The 19484-nt window shown below is 42.5% G+C and overlaps 1 pseudogene; it reads left to right on the forward strand.

The window, feature by feature from the left end:
* The first annotated feature begins 278 nt into the window (after window positions 1-278).
* The window catches only part of LOC148102803 (uncharacterized), a 48538-nt pseudogene continuing 29332 nt past the window's right edge, over window positions 279-19484 (forward strand).

Below are 19484 nucleotides of genomic sequence, written 5' to 3' on the forward strand. Positions count from 1 at the left end.
GGTGTCGGTCTGTGTTCGTTGTCGGCTCGTCTGTGTTTCATGGTGTCTGTTCCTCGTCTGTGTCTCTCTGCCTCCCACCCCATTTGTATGATCCGGTTTGTTATTTAGCTCACCCAGTTTAGGTTTATGTTCTGTCCTGCCCTCACTTCTGTTATTTGTACACTGTAAATTAAACCCTCACTCAAATCATCATATCGGCTGTCTGCATTTTGGGTCCTCCGTTTCCTCCACACCACACGGCTCACCCCGCCAGCCGTGACAGTACGAGCCGACCAAACATGGACCCAGCAGCATCCGCACCTTCCCAGGAGTTTCGGGAGGGGGTGATTGACTCCGTTTCAAGGTTAGTTAACCTGTGGCTGGAACATGAGGGGGAGGAATTTCACCGCGCTGTAGAAGCCAGGCTACAGCACTTAATCTTTGCTCACTCCTGGCTACTGGACTCACTCCACCCGCTCGCACAGAATTTCATTCTGAACGAGCTCCGTCTTCACCCCCCGGCTGCTACCACCCACCCTGCAACTCATGCTTCACTTCCGACAGAGGATGTTCTGCCCGGCCCGTCAACCCAGCCTTCAAGGGGGAAACGGCGCTCACGCTGCCGACGCTCCTCGCCACAGTCGGACCTGGGGATTTCTGAGCGGCCGGCTGTGGTGAGTGGACAAGACACTCTTTCTGTTTCACCAGAACTTGTGACGGTTTATACCGGGGCTGTGTTTTTTGAGCCTGCTGCACAGCCGCAAGCTCGTTTAGCTGCACAGCCGCAAGCTCGTTTAGCTGCACAGCAGCATTCAGCTCGGCCCCCGGTATCCCCACTAGCCCAGTCATCTATGCCATCTTCACCGACTCCCTCTGTACAGCAGGCTGCGTCTCTGCCTCCCGTTTTGGACTCTTTTTCTAAGTATTTTTTGCAGAGAGACAAACCACACAATCCTGAAAACACTCCTCAAGAGCTGGCCAGTTCTGAGATGCACTCCAGGGCCTCCCCAGAGGCTGGGTTTCAGCCCCCAGCAGACTCTGGACCCCTGGAGGTAAAGAAGCCAGCTGAGGACTGCACCCGGCTGTCGCTGCCTGAGCTGAGTCAATGCTCGGTGCAGCTGCAGTCAGCCTTGTGTTTGCCAGAGGCCCGTGCGCCTGCTGGTTCTGATCTGTTCCTGCCAGAGGCCCGTGCGCCTGCTGGTTCTGATCCGTCCCTGCCAGGGGCTCCAGTGCCCACTGGTTCTGAGACTGTTTTCGCTGGGGGGCCCGAGGAGCCCGTCCAGCCTCCTGTCTCGTCCGCTGGAGGGCCCGAGGAGCCCGTCCAGCCTCCTGTCTCGTCAGCTGGAGGGCCCGAGGAGCCCGTCCAGCCTTCTGTCTCGTCCGCTGGAGGGCCCGAGGAGCCCGTCCAGCCTCCTGCCTCGTCAGCTGGACGGCCCGAGGAGCCCGTCCAGTCTTCTGCCTCGTCAGCTGGAGGGCCCGAGGAGCCCGTCCAGCCTTCTGTCTCGTCCGCTGGAGGGCCCGAGGAGCCCGTCCAGTCTTCTGCCTCGTCAGCTGGAGGGCCCGAGGAGCCCGTCCAGCCTCCTGCCTCGTCAGCTGGAGGGCCCGAGGAGCCCGTCCAGCCTCCTGCCTCGTCAGCTGGAGGGCCCGAGGAGCCCGTCCAGTCTTCTGCCTCGTCAGCTGGAGGGCCCGAGGAGCCCGTCCAGCCTCCTGCCTCGTCAGCTGGAGGGCCCGAGGAGCCCGTCCAGTCTTCTGCCTCGTCAGCTGGAGGGCCCGAGGAGCCCGTCCAGTCTTCTGCCTCGTCAGCTGGAGATCCCGAGGAGCCCGTCCAGCCGCCAGCTGCAGCCTCATCATCCTCGCCGGCTGCCGCTCCATCCACGCCGCCGGCAGCAACAGCAGCTTCATCCACACCACCGGCAGCAACAGCAGCTTCATCCTCGCCAGCTGCAGCCTCCGTGGCTTCATCCTCGCCAGCTGCAGCCTCCGTGGCTTCATCCTCGCCAGCTGCAGCCTCCGTGGCTTCATCCTCGCCAGCTGCAGCCTCCGTGGCTTCATCCTCGCCAGCTGCAGCCTCCGTGTCTTCATCCTCGCCAGCTGCAGCCTCCGTGTCTTCATCCTCGCCAGCTGCAGCAGCCGTGTCTTCATCCTCGCCGGCTGCAGCAGCCGTGTCTTCATCCTCGCCGTCGCCTGGTCCGGCTTCTTCGTCGCCTGGTCCAGCTCCGGCTTCATCGTCGCCTGGTCCAGCTCCGGCTTCATCGTCGCCTGGTCCAGCTCCGGCTTCATCGTCGCCTGGTCCAGCCTCTGCATCCGCGTCGCCTGGTCCAGCCTCTGCATCCGCGTCGCCTGGTCCAGCCTCTGCATCCGCCTCGTCTGGTCCAGCCTCTGCATCCGCCTCGTCTGGTCCAGCCTCTGCATCCGCCTCGTCTGGTCCAGCCTCTGCATCAGCCTCGTCTGGTCCTGGTTCAGCTTCCGTCTCGTCTGGTCCTGGTTCAGCTTCCGTCTCGTCTGGTCCTGGTTCAGCTTCCGTCTCGTCTGGTGCTGGTTCAGCTTCCGTCTCGTCTGGTGCTGCGAAGGCCACGCAGCCTTCAGGTCTCAAACTGCCGCCTCAACATCGTCGGTCATCTGCCGGGCCGCATGTTGGGCATCTTCGCCGCCGCGGCCGGCCTCCGGAACTGTTTTCTCGCCGTCGCCGCCGCTGCCGCGTGCACGGTCGGCCTCCTGAACTGTTTCCACTTCGCCGCCGCTGCCGCGTGCACGGTCGGCCTCCTGAACTGTTTCCACTTCGCCGCCGCTGCCGCGTGCACGGTCGGCCTCCTGAACTGTTTCCACTTCGCCGCCGCTGCCGCGTGCACGGTCGGCCTCCTGAACTGTTTCCACTTCGCCGCCGCTGCCGTGTGCACGGTCGGCCTCCTGAACTGTTTCCACTTCGCCGCCGCTGCCGTGTGCACGGTCGGCCTCCTGAACTGTTTCCACTTCGCCGCCGCTGCCGTGTGCACGGTCGGCCTCCTGAACTGTTTCCACTTCGCCGCCGCTGCCTTCCGCGCAGTCGGCTTTTGGACCTGTGTTGTCAGCCTCCGGGCCGGCCTCCTGAACCATGTTTTGGGACCCTGTTCAGGAACTCCAGTATGTGTTGTGTTTTGGACAATTAGTTTGGCCCACTGGGGCTTGTTTTTTGTTTGATTGTGGTCCCTCCGTCCTGGACCCCCCGCCGCCCGCCCTGGGTTGATCGTCTGTTTTTGTTTTGGGCTGTCTGGAGCCAGCCCTTGGAGGGGGGGTACTGTCATGGTCCTGGGTCGGTGACCCAGCGCTTTCAGTTTATGATTATCACTTTCTAGTTTATTTCTGATCTTGTATTGGTTGTTGGTGTTTGGTTGTGTTTATCTTCCCTACCTGCGTCTCCCTCGGTGCTCTGTTCATGTCCTCGTGTTGTTATGTAAAACAGTCTGTGTGTTTCCTGTTTTACTTTGTAGGGTTGTGTCTCGTTATGTCCATTAGTTCCAGCTGTGTCCCCTCCTGTGTGCCATTTCCTGATTACCTGGTGTGTGTATTTATAGTGGGTGTCGGTCTGTGTTCGTTGTCGGCTCGTCTGTGTTTCATGGTGTCTGTTCCTCGTCTGTGTCTCTCTGCCTCCCACCCCATTTGTATGATCCGGTTTGTTATTTAGCTCACCCAGTTTAGGTTTATGTTCTGTCCTGCCCTCACTTCTGTTATTTGTACACTGTAAATTAAACCCTCACTCAAATCATCATATCGGCTGTCTGCATTTTGGGTCCTCCGTTTCCTCCACACCACACGGCTCACCCCGCCAGCCGTGACACTAACATAATTCATAACTAATTGTCTGAACAAGCAAATTCATACTGGACAAAAGACATGTCAGTTATGTTGTTTTTCATATTCTTCTTCATATTCTTGTTTCAAATGCACAGTGGTGATAGAGTCCATGTGAAGAAGAACAGTAAAATCATTTTGTCTATTCCACAGAAAGAAAAAACAAACACTGTGCATGTATAACCTCAGGCTATTTTAAGAGATAAAATGCAATTTTAATATGTTTGCCATTCTCCCTGTTCATTATTGGTGTTTCTTAGGAATATGAAAACGACTGTCCTAATTCAGTAAAACATATCTCAAGGCAAAATTACTGGAAAATAAGCAAACATATTGCCTGGATGTGATAATACCAATTAAAATTTAGCAAATGTTTTAGTCCCTGGATACAGGCAACTTTATGATGACACAGTAGGAGTGACACTGTTATGAAACTTTTTTTTATTGGTAAATGATTCTGTTAATGGGGTCTGCTATCTGATAATAATGTAAAAATTAAATAAAAATATGCAATTAAATGATAATTCTGCAGTTAAAAAGAAAACAAACAAATAATAGTAGGCACCTGACTATATCAATATCTATCTGTGAGGCCAAATCCTAATGATTGTTTGGACTTTAAACGTTAGAAGTGTTGTATCATGCTCACCCCAAGTTCTTGTTGGCAGTCAAAAGTGTGTCATATTTACTATATTGGGAGATTTATTGAACTAAAAATAATAAATAATCTTTAGTAAGATAAATGTTTAAATGTTGTTTAGATTAGAACACTGGTGATTTTTATCATTAAGTATTTGTAAGTTGTAGGTACTTGACCTTTATTTAGTCAGGTTAGCTACTGTTTATCTCTATAGGTTTACAGTGGCTTGCAAAAGTATTCATCCCCCTTGAACTTTTCCACATTTTGTCACATTACAGCCACAAACATGAATCAATTTTATTGGAATTCCACGTGAAAGACCAATACAAAGTGGTGTACACGTGAGAAGTGGAATGAAAATCATACATGATTCCAAACATTTTTTACAAATAATAATAATACGACTAATAGTTGTCCTATGGACAGATTCCCCCACCTGAGCTGTAGATCTCTGCAGCTCGTCCAGAGTCACCATGGGCCTCTTGGCTGCATTTCTGATCAGCGCTCTCCTTGTTTGGCCTGTGAGTTTAGGTGGACGGCCTTGTCCTGGTAGGTTTACAGTTGTGCCACACTCCTTCCATTTCTGAATGATCGCTTGAACAGTGCTCCGTGGGATGTTCAAGGCTTGGGAAATCTTTTTGTAGCCTAAGCCTGCTTTAAATTTGTCTAAGGGCAACTGACTGCACTTAGACCAAAGGGGGCTGAATAATTACGCACACCCCACTTTGCAGTTATTTATTTGTGATAATCTACACAATGTCCAAGAAACAAAGAAATTACAAACTAATACTAATTAATTTAATCATAACAATCTTTAATTTGTCCAAAAAGCTCTTATTCATGAACTCATTTTGTACCTGCATACCTTAATTTAACAAGTGCACATTCTGTGATGTATTGTGTATTTCTAGTAACTAATAATTACACTATACTCTTACTGTATTATTCAAGGTTTTTGAAAGAACTGTATAAATAGAACAGAAAAATGAAGACTGAAAATTTTAGTTCATAACAACAATACAAACAACACTAAAGGTAATTTTCTGTCCGGTCTTGAACCCTTCTGCTGGCCCATTCCTACAGCAGGTATAGACATCTGGAAAAAATGGGCATTTCAATGACCTTCATAGTAATTGGAGTTCAGCATCAAGTAAATGGTCTGAGAAGTGGTGATCCTGTCTTAATGCGTAACTGACCACAATAAGTCACACTGATTGCATTTTAATGCTGTGTGGCAAAAACAACAACGTTAATGGTCCGATGTTGGCATGGTATGCCAAATGGTGACAGAGACTTATATGAGCCACTGTGGAGACAAGTCAATCAGTGCGAGGCTGGTGCCAAGTACTTGTTGTCGCTTTGTGTCTCTGCTGGAGGAAGGGGTCACACTCATCATGCTTTCCACTAATACATCCTGTCCCTCACATCCCCTAATACCTGGCACCTTGACCATGTCAGCTGATCAGCGCCTGTGACTCATCCATTGCATATGTTGCACAAACAGCAGCTGCCTCATTTGAATTTTTTTTTGAAGTGAAATAATTGCTTCGCTGGACATTGTATTTAAAGGCTGGGTTCGAATAATGAGATATGATCTCTGCAGCCCTGTTTCACCATAATAGGTCTGCCGTGATTGATAGGGTTGCTGATCAATATGATTCACTGATTGCTTTGGCAGGTCCTGAGACTGCTGGCTTTCAAAACTCATTTTCCACCTCATATTCTGTAATCACAAAAACCCACATATCAAAATGTCATGTGTGATATGAAATGAATTCTGTGATGTAGCACTTCCTTGTGATTGCTGATGCACACAAATAATGGGTCAGATTTAAACCTTTTTTTAAATTTTTTTGGGAGCTAACTACTTGTACCACAATACCAGATTGATTTTTGAGTTTGTAGGATGTGGAAATATGCACTTTTTCTGCTGTCCAGCAAGTTTTGAATTTGTTCTAGCCAACTTTCCAACTTCTGAGGTCAAGGTCTAATACGTGCTTCACAGCTTGCAGAGGTGAATTTTCCAGATTCGACATAAGGTCACTGAAAGCCTAGGCTTATAATAGTGGTCAGAAGCTAGCTTTCACTCCTGAGCAGAAAAGGACAATGCTTTCTTTACTGCAGCTCTGCATGGACAGGGCTAAACAAGTCATCAGTCACATGGGTGAAAAAGGTTAAGGGTGCACACTTCCAGATCAGGACTTGAGAGCTGACTGATGGGCTATTGCTATAATGCGCTGCCACTGTGGTTAGACATCTATTAATGTCATATATTACAAATTACCCTTATACCACTGAGCTCATGGGCTGTGTTGCTATGCAAAATGATATTTCATAGCACTCAAATAGTTTTAACAACCCAATCAGTAATGAATTTGCAATTTTAGAAAGCTTTACAAAATTATAGCACATTGCAGTTTGGGTGAGAAATAAAAGGAAAGCGAGATTTTTGATAGATCACAAAATGTTCCTGCCCTTAACAATCTTAAATGTCAGTCTGTGTCTGATTTTGTGTTAAACTCATGCTGATTGCACCAGACTAAAGTCGAAATCGCTTTGTATACAGCATGTACTTCAAAAGTGAAGATGAAGTTGCTTTATTCTTCTTCCTATATGCCACTTCAAGGGCATACTGTATAACAAATATCATTTAAAACTTCTAAGATCTGCAAATACAGTTCAGCTGTTTTTTGGTTGTTGTATTTTTACATTCATTAAAGCCCTTTGTTAAACAACATGTAGCCCAGTTATACTCAAATGAAGCATTAAAAATAATTTGCGGTTAAATAAAAAATAAAACAAAATGATGATGAAAATAATGTATAATATTTAAGGCAAAAAAGAAATTATACAGACAGCGGCACTTCAAGCTGATTTTAAGTGCACACTAGGTGTTGGACTTGCTGTTTTGCGCCTCTATGAATACATGGTAACATTTCAGTCAGATATAGCACGAATTATTCACACTAGTTGGGGCATTGTGCACAAACTGTCATCTCTGGCTTTCTGTTGTTAAGCAGGTCAGGCTTCCACTTACACACAACATGCTGCTACTCATGTCTCTTGAACTCTCACGCAAACTTTGACTTTGAGCTATTGTTTTGCCTTTCTTGTACCACTGAACAATTCACTCAAAAAGAAAGCTCTTTCTTGAGGAGCACAGCCAGTGCCCAGACATCTGGTTTACTTGTGCACACACCATGAGTGGATGTGTGTATTTTGCTTTCAACCACCACCGTGTGTGGCTGTGAATTCACAATAAATAATCAAAAAAATTTAAGCATGGAAAATAATGGAACACCTTTAAGATTTACAGTTGACACGTATGTCTCCAGACGGATAGGTCGGGAACTAACATTTCTGACATCTCAATATTTGCACAGACTAATTTTCCCCTAATTCTTTCTGTTGTCAGACAAAGGGCCTAATGGAGTTCACGTGTGCATTTTAAATTATACTAGCTTGCTTTTATAAGCTAATAGTGGGTTGTATTGACATGTTGTTACAGTATTTCATTTCATAACATAACAAACATGGACAAGGCAAGTGAAAACACTATTGTTACCTTGTTGTCACCAGTAAAAGCAGGTCTAAGATGTGAGGCTGCTCCTCAGGGCACTTGAATGGCATGTGTAGCTGGTTGGCAAGGAATGTGAAAGCAGCAGATGGAGTACATGCATCCAGCAGAACTACAAAATACAAATGTTGGGCATTAGATGCTTTTAACTGCGGGTTGATTCAGTGGGTCAAATTTAACAATAAATATTAAATAATAAAATAGAAACTGGAAAAAAAATCCTAAAAAAACAAAACAAAAAACTCAGTTCGATTTAGTTTTATGTACCACCAAATCACAACAGTCAGTTCAAGGTACTTAATATTGTAAGGTAAAGGTCCCACAGTAATAAAGGGAAAACCCCAACTATCTGTGATATGAGCAATCACTTTGTGACAGCAGGAAGAAAAAACTCCATTTTGACAATAAAAGACCTCCAACAGAACCAGGCTCATGAAGGCTTTTCAGGGAGTTTTTAGGGCAGCCCGATAATAATGAATTACATTAGTTAAAGCTAGAAATAATAAATAGATTAACTAGTTTTATTAGAGACAGGGTATTTCTAATTTTAGAGATATTGCACAAATGCAAGAAAGTAGTCCTCTACAGGCTGTTATTATGTGCTCAGACATATACTAGTCAAAAATCATTCCAATATTCCTCACGGTGTTACAGTAGATGTGAGAAACCTTTATTAGTGCCATTAGAAAGGGTACTTATCAAGGAAGTGGCTAAGGGGCAGGTACTTGACCACTTCCTGGGGTCCTACTATATGTGTGCATATGTCTGAATGCTTAAACTTTTCTTATTTAACCTAAAAATTATTCTACTGAGTGAGGTTGACAACTAAACTTAAATAAGCACTTGACCTCAACTTTGAGCAGATATCTGTGCAATAACAACCAGGTGAAAACTGTCCATAGGATCATGATGCTGTTGCTTGATCTAATTAGTTTATTTCAGAATATCAGACATTTGACTTTATATTTCTTCTCGTGAAATCAAAATAGTCTGGAAATGTGTGTGAACTGGTATCTCTCTTCACAGGTAGCTGTTTCCCTGAAATGGTCTATTTGCCCCTACTAAGATCATAAAAAGCATTTAGAGCCTGCTTAAAAAGAAAATCCACCTCCTATAGTATCTCTCTCCATAGTAGCCTTCACCTGCAATGCTAACACTAACTGCCATCCCCACAGCCCTCCAAAAGTCATGCTGACCTGGCTAATGTACTCTGAAGAAAGAAGGAAAAGCTGTTTTCAGCATTGTGTGTAAATCTAAATTACAATTTGTCAGAGGTGAGTGCATCCAATATTAGAGATGCCTAAGTAACCATTATTTACTTTTTCATGTTCTGTGGCAGTTGTGGTTAAAATAGAGGGTGAATTCAGACTGGGCTGGGGTTTAGTGAATGGTCAGCATTTTTTATTGCTTGCAGGAAAACTGCCTGTGGGGATAAAAGGACAGTGTGTGGAAAAATATTAGACACTACCTATTGAATGACATTTTTCTTTAATTTTCTTGAGCCATCCTGCCTTACAAACCCAGGCATATACAGGAAATGTATTATGCCCCCCCCCCCCCCCCCCTTCTTTTATTTGGTTTTATTTATTTATTTATTTTTTTTTTATTACCAAGACATTTTCCTAAGGGACATTCTCAAGGCAGCAGGGACTACAGAGGAAAAATGAAAAATTCTAACTTCTGGGTTATGAGATTTTGTCATTCAAGCAAAATAAATAAAGAATGGAAATGGGATCCTCCTGGGTTGAGTATTGGGAAGAAGACTAACAAGGTTCAAGGTCATATTGCTTATACCTCTGCCTTTTCATAAATTAATCAGCAAACTGCTAAAAAGTGTAACTGCTTCTTTATAAGACTTGATTTTTGAAAATAAGATATTAAGATGGCATCAATATGTTTTCATCTGCATAGGGGATGACAAAAATGTGTTTATGGCAGCCCATTCCTCTCTGATTAACTCTTCTTCTCTTTACTAATGGATATTAGAGTCCTCCTGCTAGTTTTCCTTTGCTTTGTGTTCCTGCAGACTATAATTGTTGCTGTGATTTTAATATCTACCTCAAGCAATCCCAGGCAAGTATTTGCTCTCTCGTGACTCCATCTTGGTGTGCTTTGTTGTCCTGTCAACAATTCTTTGCTTAATTCTTTTGATTAAAACACTTCTAATTAACTATACAAGAACTTCATCTGAGCAAAGAATTAGATTATTTGCAGTGGCCTGTTTAATCCAAAGTCTTCGAAAGGAAATTGATTCCTGACTGGTTCTCCTAATCAATTTAATTCAATACATCTGAAAAGAGAAAAAAAAAACATATAAAGAATAATTCAGATGAAAATAACATCCAGTGTCCACCACACATTTTGGTTGTAATCGCAGATTAATTCTCCTCTGCTGTGATTGTAGCATATGCTACAGCACACCGCAAAATACATGTATTCCATGTCCTGGTTTACTGTAAGTCTTCTTTATACTACACCTGAAAGTTAGAGTGAAAAATAACATGTTTTTCTTGGATGTTTGTGGCTCATTATAGTTAAGCCTGGGGACAGTAATCTATGAGATTACAAATAAGTGGGCCCTGCTGCTGGAAGGCAGGATCTGTGCATTTTTGCGTGGGGAGAGGGAATTTGGCAGGCTGCTGTCAAGCCAGTGGATCAAAGTCCTTTTCCCACTGCAGTGGCTCATCACAACAACAGAGAATGAGAGAGTGAGCGAGGGAGAGAGAAAGAGGGAGAGAGGAAGAGAGACAGAGATAAAGGGAGACAGAGATCTTGGAGGAAGACAGCTTACGCCACTCATGGTTGGCTTACTGTGCACACTTGCTTCACATTTGAGATCCAAAGCCCATACTGAGCGTAGCTCAATAAAGCACTCAAGTCAGCAGGGGAGACTAGATGTGCTGTCAGTGTCAGTACATCCAAATGGATTGTGGCAGTGACACATGAGCATGTACAGAAGCAATCTCTCCATGCAAAATGTGAAAAAACGATGTCAACGTTTGAAAAACTGTATCAAACTTTTAAGATTTATGCCTGCAGAGAAAATTATAGTGGATCATATCGCTGTAAACATACTGTATTGAGAGCTGAGACATTAGTTAATGGTTGAATGTGTTTTTACGCTAGAACAACACTTTGAAAAACTTTTCAAGCTATCATTGGACTTGAAACTTTACCTGCTGCCTTGTACTGCACATCCAACTGCTCACATCTTTTATCGAGCAAGTGCACATGTAATCCATATATCCTCCATATCGCTGCAAAATCCAATGTGCACCATTTTTCCTTCGTGCACTCTATGGTGCACAACAGCATAAAATCTGTATTTGTCTAGAGGCAATTTCGTGTGAGCTGATATCTGTGGACATTAGAATAATGCCCCAGTAATGAAAGAAAAGCAGATTTGTGCAGACAAAAAGTATCTCAATTACTCCAAGTTTTGTATTACTTCACTACTAAAATGCTCCCCTTGAGCAAGCATCCTATACCAAATAGTTTCAATAGACAGTGGTCAACCACAATGTCAGGGAAAGTGTAGCCTGATTTTCTGAGTCCTTGCTCAAAAGGAAATATTTCTCCTATATCAAATTATCAAACACTGATGATACGTACAAAAAAATAGTGTGCTTACATAATGCAACAGATTATGCATATTTAAATTCTTCTCATATATCTACACTATGTTTAGATGTTCACTTGGTAACTTAAGAAGTATTTGCAGTGCCTGTCACAGTTTGTGAGGTATGTCTCCCTGTCTCTTTGTCTCTCTCTTGGCATTCATTATTAATCAGAGAGCGTTCTTTTTGGTTTCATGATCGCTTTGATAATCAAGGTTGCTGATAGGCGAGCACACATTCAAAATTGATAGTTTGAGCCTGGACTACTCAAGGGACAAAAGTGTTGATTAATTAAGCAGTAAGGTGAACAGAAAGCGCTTGGGCTGTGCCCAGAATTGTATAACCCTCCTGAGACTTTACTACAGATGCATTCAGCTGCATCAGTCAAAATACATTACTGTCACAGACCAACAACCAATGTTTACCTGTTTGTCTTTTCTTTTGTTATTTTTCCGTGTCTATCAATAGTAAATCTCAACAACTAAGTTAAAAAAAAAAAAGCGCCAAACATAGGAAGTCCAGTTTTTGGTGGGTGCTGTCACACCTAGTTTGTCTACTGGTTCGGATGAGTTGCCAAGTTTGTAAACTTGTAGTTTTTTCAGTGGTTTGGTTTCTTTTCATGCAGAAAAACTCCAAGTGAACCAAAACGCAGCACTATAAACCACATGAAAACATTAACTCCACTTATTGGCCATATGCCTGGGGCGAGACCAAAAAAGTAATTGAAGGACGAAGGCGCTGTGTTCTGAACTAGCAAGAAACATTTACTGTAAGCATTTGTTTTCCTTTTTACAGTTTGTGTTCTCTGCATATCTACAGTAAAAGTAACTTCCCAGAAGGCAACAAACTTACAGCCGGCTGCCTTTAGCTCAGTTTTGCAGTGTATAGCTGTATTGGTGCAAGGTTGGTTCATGTTCTCACTATAACTGAATTGCTCTGAAGTTGTCACACAACTGCACTGAGATTTGCCACAACCAAATCTGATTACTGTATTCACATTTGTATAAGTAAACTTCACCAAGGAGGAAAACTGATCAGAGTTTGATTTAAATGTATTAAACTGCTCAGGTGAGCAGTGGTTGGTAGTAGCTTGGACTGTCCCAAATGATCAAATCAATTGCAAATCAAATCTTAGACTGGGTTTCATGACCACAAATGTGGAAAGAAACATGATCATAAACATACGTTAAAGAAAATGTCTTAGCTGTGATTTCAACTCTATGTGCAAAGGTGCAGCATCTGGAACTGAAAGATTAAGCCAGAAGTGGCAAAAACTGTGGTTCCTCTCTGTGCCTCTGTCTTGTTATGGTGTTGGCAGCAGATCCAAATGCAGGATGCATGAGATTGAATGTAACCTCAAAAGGAAAATTTATAAAAGATTTCTTGATCCAAAACAAAGGCATCAGCCAGGCTAATAATCTAGAAAAAAATTAGAAAAGTAGGAAAGAAAGAAAAACTAACAAGTGCAAGTGGTGCAAGGAAAACACACTACCACGTGGGGAGGACGTGACAAGAAACTGAGGAAAACGGGGCTTAATAACACAGATGAGGTAAATGGGGAGAGAAGACACAGCTGGGGGTAAAATGAGACACAGATGGACAAAATCTAACAAGACAAGGGGAAGCAAAGCTCAACACAACACATGAATAAAATAAAACACTTAGTCACTGTTTCAGTGAATTCAAAGAAAAGGAAGGCAAGAAGGCTAAGACAAATAACAGACTAAACAAAATAACCCCAAACATAATGCTAGTTGAAAATAGACATGAAATCAAACTGAGGACTAAATTACAATCGAACTTAGAAACTACACATAATCCAAAATATCATTTTAAAAAGGGCACAGGAAATCTTAATAACAAAAGCCATGACACTTTAGCTTGGCTCCAAAGGAGAAACCAGATTTCTATATTAAAATGCCTAACTTGAGAGCATTAGAAAGCTTATTTACACCCTGGAATAGTTTTGCAAATTCAGATGAAAGGAGGTAAGTCCCAATCTATACTCGCAGTGAATGTGTTTCGTTATTAAATTCAAATCACCAGATCTCATTAACTGCCACAGCAGTCTCAGTCATGTTGGCCATTGCTAGCTGCACTCAGTACCACATGAACAGCTGCAAATCACTGGACTGAAATAACTAACGCATGAACATCAGCTTGAGCAGTTCCAGGAGTCTTTGCGCTAGCTCTCACCTTGGATAGCTACAATAGTTTCCCCCTTCAAAACAACTTGACCTGCTGTGGAGTAAGAAGTTTGTGTTTCTGTTTTTAGCCCTTTACTTATTAGCCCTTTACTTTGCATTAATCAGCAGATGTATGTACTTGTGTGTTGCAGTTGTACAGTTTGTGAATGAAGCTTGCTAACCAAGATTGCTAGCAATGGCTGATAAATTAGCACTCCACTCTTTAATCCTAACACGGTAACTTCTGGGTCTAAAATAAAACATGGGGGTGGCCAATGCTGTGCTGTGAAAAGTCATAGTGGCTATATATATTTTATACTATTACCATTAGCAAGCATAAATAAGAAACAAAACATTGTGTTTGCAGCATGTAAACAGCGCTTAATTAAAAAGACCCTGTGTGTGGAGTTCTTGTGGAAAAACTAGACCTGAAATTGCAAAACAGCAGGACTATTGTCTATACAGTGTTTTACAAGAAGCATCAAAAGAAGATAAGCTGGGCCATATCATAGCATCTGTGGGAATTCTGGTGTTAATTTCTGCATAAAATGTCATAAATCAATATCACTGCTATAGCAATTCTATGCGTTTATGTTCAACAAGCAAGCCCGGGCACAAGGGCAAGAGCTGTGTATTAGTCACCAATGATTCACTGTCTAAAATGGAGCTACTTCAGCAACTTCCGGTAAAGCACAGTACTTTCCAAAATATACAAGAAATCTCTTCCTACTAAAGGTGTAAAAAAAATAAACTTGTTTGACCACTTGAGACAAAAACACAATTGAGTACAAGCAGGCTGTGAAAGAAGAGATACTAACAGCTCGGCGATGTGCCGTCAAAGAAATGACTCCCGCAAACACTTCGGGAGCACTAATTAGAACTCCAAGCAGGAATGGCAAATAGTGTTTGGAAATTACTTATGCGCGTTAAAGGAGGGCTTTAGGCAACCAGTTAAAAAGCTTGACCCAAGATGAAACATACCAGGTAAAAAATCTAGCCGTCCATTCTTTGCCGCTTATCCTCATCAGGGTGGGCTGGCGCCTATCTCAGTTAATATAGGGTGAGAGGCGGGGTACACCCTGGACAGGTCGTCAGTCTGTCGCAGGGCTAACACAGAGAGACAGACAACCAATCAAATAATTTACAGAATCATCTAGTTAATTTTAAACTAAAAGTTTTCAGCAGTTTTTTTATTTTTCACTTTCACTTACATTTTACATCAGAAACTGCTTAAGGTACTTTTTGCTTACATTTGATTTTGAATCCTCCTGATTCTCTGAATCGTGAAAATGGAAAACCTACCCAATGAACAAAGATCAAAAAAGTTGACTATTTGATTGTAGCTTGACAAGGAAACATTTATACCTGTACAATCAGCTTGCAGAATTCATGGGTATGCTGCCTGCTTTGGTAACTTCTGTGAATGTGTTACCTCTACCTACAATTCTAATTAAATGAGTTAAACAAAAGCCTCTATGCTTCTTATTGTTTACTTAAATTTTGATTCTAGTGGATTTGTGATGCTCATTGTTGCACCAGAATGTAAATATACAGAAACATCTTGGCTTTAAAGAGCAGGTTAAAGAGGAATAAACATAGACAACCGCCCATCTTCTAACCCAGCGGTCCCCAACCCCAAGGCCGGTCCATGAGTCGTTTGGTACCGGGCTGCGAGAGTTGAGGCTCGGGTGTGAAATTTATGGTTTTCAGGGTTTTTACTGTTATTTTTTTATTTTTATCGTTTTTATCGTTAACTCAGGATCTTTCCCAGGATCTTTTCCCGTGTGTTATGAATAAATCTTTTTTTTTTTTGTACTGGTACTGTTTTTTTTTTTAAGGTGTCGTGGATAAATAAAAGGCCGGTCCGTGAAAATATTGTCGGACATAAACCGGTCCTTGGCGCAAAAAAGGTTGGGGACAGCTGATCTAACACATAACTTTCTTTTTTCCCCCAAACAAATGGCTAGTCTTTATTGCTTAGTTAGTTATGGTTAACTAGTTGTAGTGTTTTGTATTACCATTAAATGACATTACTGTGCGTTTAGGGTGTTGAAATATTTGCAAGACAATACAATTCAGTTCTATACAAACCAAACCAAAATGGCATTTAGGAATATAGTACCCTTTTGCCTGACTTGAGCTAAAAGCAATAGAAACACATGAAGACAAAATGAAAATGAATGAACCAGTTTTGAACAAGTAAGCTGGCAAACTGCATCTTGTAATGTGCTACTCCATGTCCTTAACGCCTCTTCCCTCATGCATACTGTTCTGGCATCAAGGTATAAATTACATTCAGTAAATGAAACATGGTTTCAGAAGAAAAATCTTGCAGTGGGTGTTTAGCCTCTGAGGCTACAGTTGGAGGCAATGATGATGTAGCAAGGACAGCAGGGGTAAACTTTGAAAAAACAGCAAGAGGTCACAACACATGGAGCCAACACAGCAACTGAAAGCCAAGTTTATGTATTTCATGGACAGCGGGAGAGCACTCGTGGGCACAAATAGATAAAGAAAGGGACATTGCACCAAATGTGTGATCAGCGTAATAGAAGCCAATTTCATGGGTGGCACAAATTGCATGACAAAGTATGCTGTGCCACTTTTTCAATAAAAGTTAAAAAACAAACAAACAAAAAAACAACCCGTGAGTATATTTGGTTTGTAAAATTGATGAATGCCAGTCAGTACACAAATTTAAGGCTCTACAAACTAAAATGCAATAAGGATGAGGTGGCATGCCCTCCTGATTCAGGGAGAATTACGAGTACACTTAAATAAGGCATCGGAGTTGAACCCATCTTGAATCTTGTACTATTCTGTATTGCATCAAATATGTTTACCTTCAAAACTGGGTTAGGGGTTGTAGTGAAGCTAATATGTCATATTTTGTCATCAGCAGAAGACTGGTGTATGTTGCACTGTGTAGGAGTCTTTTATTTAGTTATTTTTTATGGATTACACTTGACAAAAAAAAACCTTTTTCATATGTGTTTATTTGGAGTGTTTGTTTGCTTTACTTCTAAAATTATATAGCTTCAGAACTGAAACACTTTCATTTTCATATGTCATGTTTTTAAAGGGATTCATAGATGCCCTAGACCTTCTGCACAACAGAGAGATGAAGACCACTTTCATAACAAACTGTAAGCAGTAATAAGGGAGTGGCTCCTTGATGCAGCAGCAGTTTCAGAAGATGCAGGCTGAAAAATTTTAGAAATTACGAGTAATGGCTTCAGCAGTGGAGGACCCAAACAGAGGACACAGGAGACCAATCAGACAGCCAGTCAGTGGTCAGTCAGTCAGCAGACAATGCAGGCAGGGGCAGACAAAAGGCAAAGTCTATAAAAAGGCACAAGGTCATTCATGAGGAGCCTTAACAAGGAAACTAACAAAAATGCAGGAGGAGAAATTAAACTAGAAACATAAGAACAAAGTCATCAGGCGATCTTGGCTCAAAAGTTGGAAGTTCGCCTTGTAATTGGAAGGTTGCCGGTTCGAGCCCTGGCTTGGACAGTCTCGGTCGGTCCTTGGGCAAGACACTTCACCCGTTGCCTACTGGTGGTGGTCACAGGGCCCGGTGGCGCCAGTGTCCGGCAGCCTCGCCTCTGTCAGTGCGCCCCACGGTGTCTGTGGTTACAATGTAGCTGCCATCACCAGTGTGTGAATGGGTGGATGACTGGATGTGTAAAGCGCTTTGGGGTCCATAGGGACTAGTACAGTGCTATACAAATATAGGCCATTTACCATTTACTGAAGTCAAAATGCAGACTATAGAAAGTAACAAGACCTAGAGCTTGTTACTTGTTACTAGAGCTATGACATTATGCTTGGTGTTTATGCTGTAAGTCAAATAAAAATCTAAATTTCCAGTGTCCCTTATATAAACATCCCTTATACAAACTGTTAGACAGTTAAGGTGCAGAATACTGATAACACTCACGTGGTTTAAATGTCTAAAAACTTCACTGCTCTGTTTTTGTTTAGAGCTTGCCACTGACTTCTCATTTTAAAGGCAAAAATTATATTTGTAAGTATAATGAAGTACACTGAAACCTATACTGAAGCAGCATTCAGAGTCACCAACAAACCTCTCAAAAGATCTTTTCTCTTGAAAAGGAAAAAGAAAATGTATCACTTTCTTCTTAAAACGTTCAGGGTGAGGAAAAACATGTCAGTGGTTCTGCTCCTTGAGTTGTTTGTAGTGAATGATAAAATATCAATAGACCGAATGCATGTGTTTTAATAATAAAAGATAGCAGGTACCTCTGCTCTTCTGCATCTTATCATCCGAGTCTCTGCTTATGAACCAACATAACATTTCCTTTTGTCCTCAATAAAAAACAAATGGAAGCTCATAAAACATAAGAAAACTCATAACCCAGAGAAAATAACACTAGACAAATTGTTTTCGTCAGCAAAAGGGGGTACATCCACAGTCTCCAAAAAACGTGATCCTCTTGACAAGTCAAGAGAACAGTTACAGTGAACAACAAACAAATGAAATACTTTACAACATTTTTAGTTTAATATCCAACATGTAGCGAGACAAAACAACGGGCTTCGACATCTTCCAGCTTTAATAGTCAGTCATTGAAAGTACTCTTGTTATTCAGAGGAATCTACTACTGCTTAGAGCTGGGCGATATGACCCAAAATTCATATCTCGATATTTTTTAGCTGGATGGCGATATAAAATATATATCTCGATATTTTTTTTAAAGCCACAGGGTAAGAACAAAAAGAGAGTTCTTAGTCAAAGCTGTGTCCCAGATGTCACACGGGCACTTATTAACATACAGCGTAGATGTACATGAAAAAAACTACTCAAAAATAAATTATGAGCATTTATTAAATAATAATGCTCCATAACTAAAAGAAAACTGTTGTTTTTGTGCATAACAAAGAGCTCAAAATTGGGCAGTCAAAATGTAAACTAAAAGACGCTGAGCATAATAACAAAGACAGATTTCACAGCTGCTCTGTTCCCAACTTCTACTGTGTGACTGACAGCCTGGAGTTTGAAATCCTCTTTGTAACCATGTCTCTTAACAGGTGCCATTTATGGTCCTTATACACACACAATACGGTAATATTATGTTGAAGCACAGTACGTATCACTCCGCGAGGCTCCTCGGTAGCCGTACTGCTCCGATAATCCATCAAGCCGGTGCAGCTCCGTAGCTTACCAAAGTCGTACTAAAACATTTTTTGACAGATTACTGAGCGCCGTGTACCACATAAAATCGGTTCGCGGTCATCAAGCACAACCAGAATTCATACAGAAGGCGCGCTGTCAACTTTTGAGAGAATGAAAGGATTTTAGGCCGTACATGGCTTTAGCGTGGTTAGCTCGTTAGCGTGGTTAGCTCGTTAACACGTTGACGCCGTCCAGCCCCACGCACGGGGCGATACGCTGTAACTCGTTAACGGAGATTTGCCGTGTCCATCTTGACGCTGCCTGCAGGTGAAGCAATCGGGGAGGGAGGGGGAGTTGTGTTCAGTGAAGGAGAGGCGAGGCCGAGTAACGTTGCGTAAAGACAAAAGTGGACGAAAGAGAGGCAAACTTGTGGCTCCACAACTATAATTATAACGTAACATAGACTATATCGATATAAAAGATATTGTTACATCTTATATCTTGTATAAAAATATAT

Source organism: Neolamprologus brichardi, chromosome 5, assembly GCF_056152115.1.
Source record: "Neolamprologus brichardi isolate AB-2024 chromosome 5, ASM5615211v1, whole genome shotgun sequence".
In the NCBI taxonomy this organism is placed as follows: Eukaryota; Metazoa; Chordata; class Actinopteri; order Cichliformes; family Cichlidae; genus Neolamprologus; species Neolamprologus brichardi.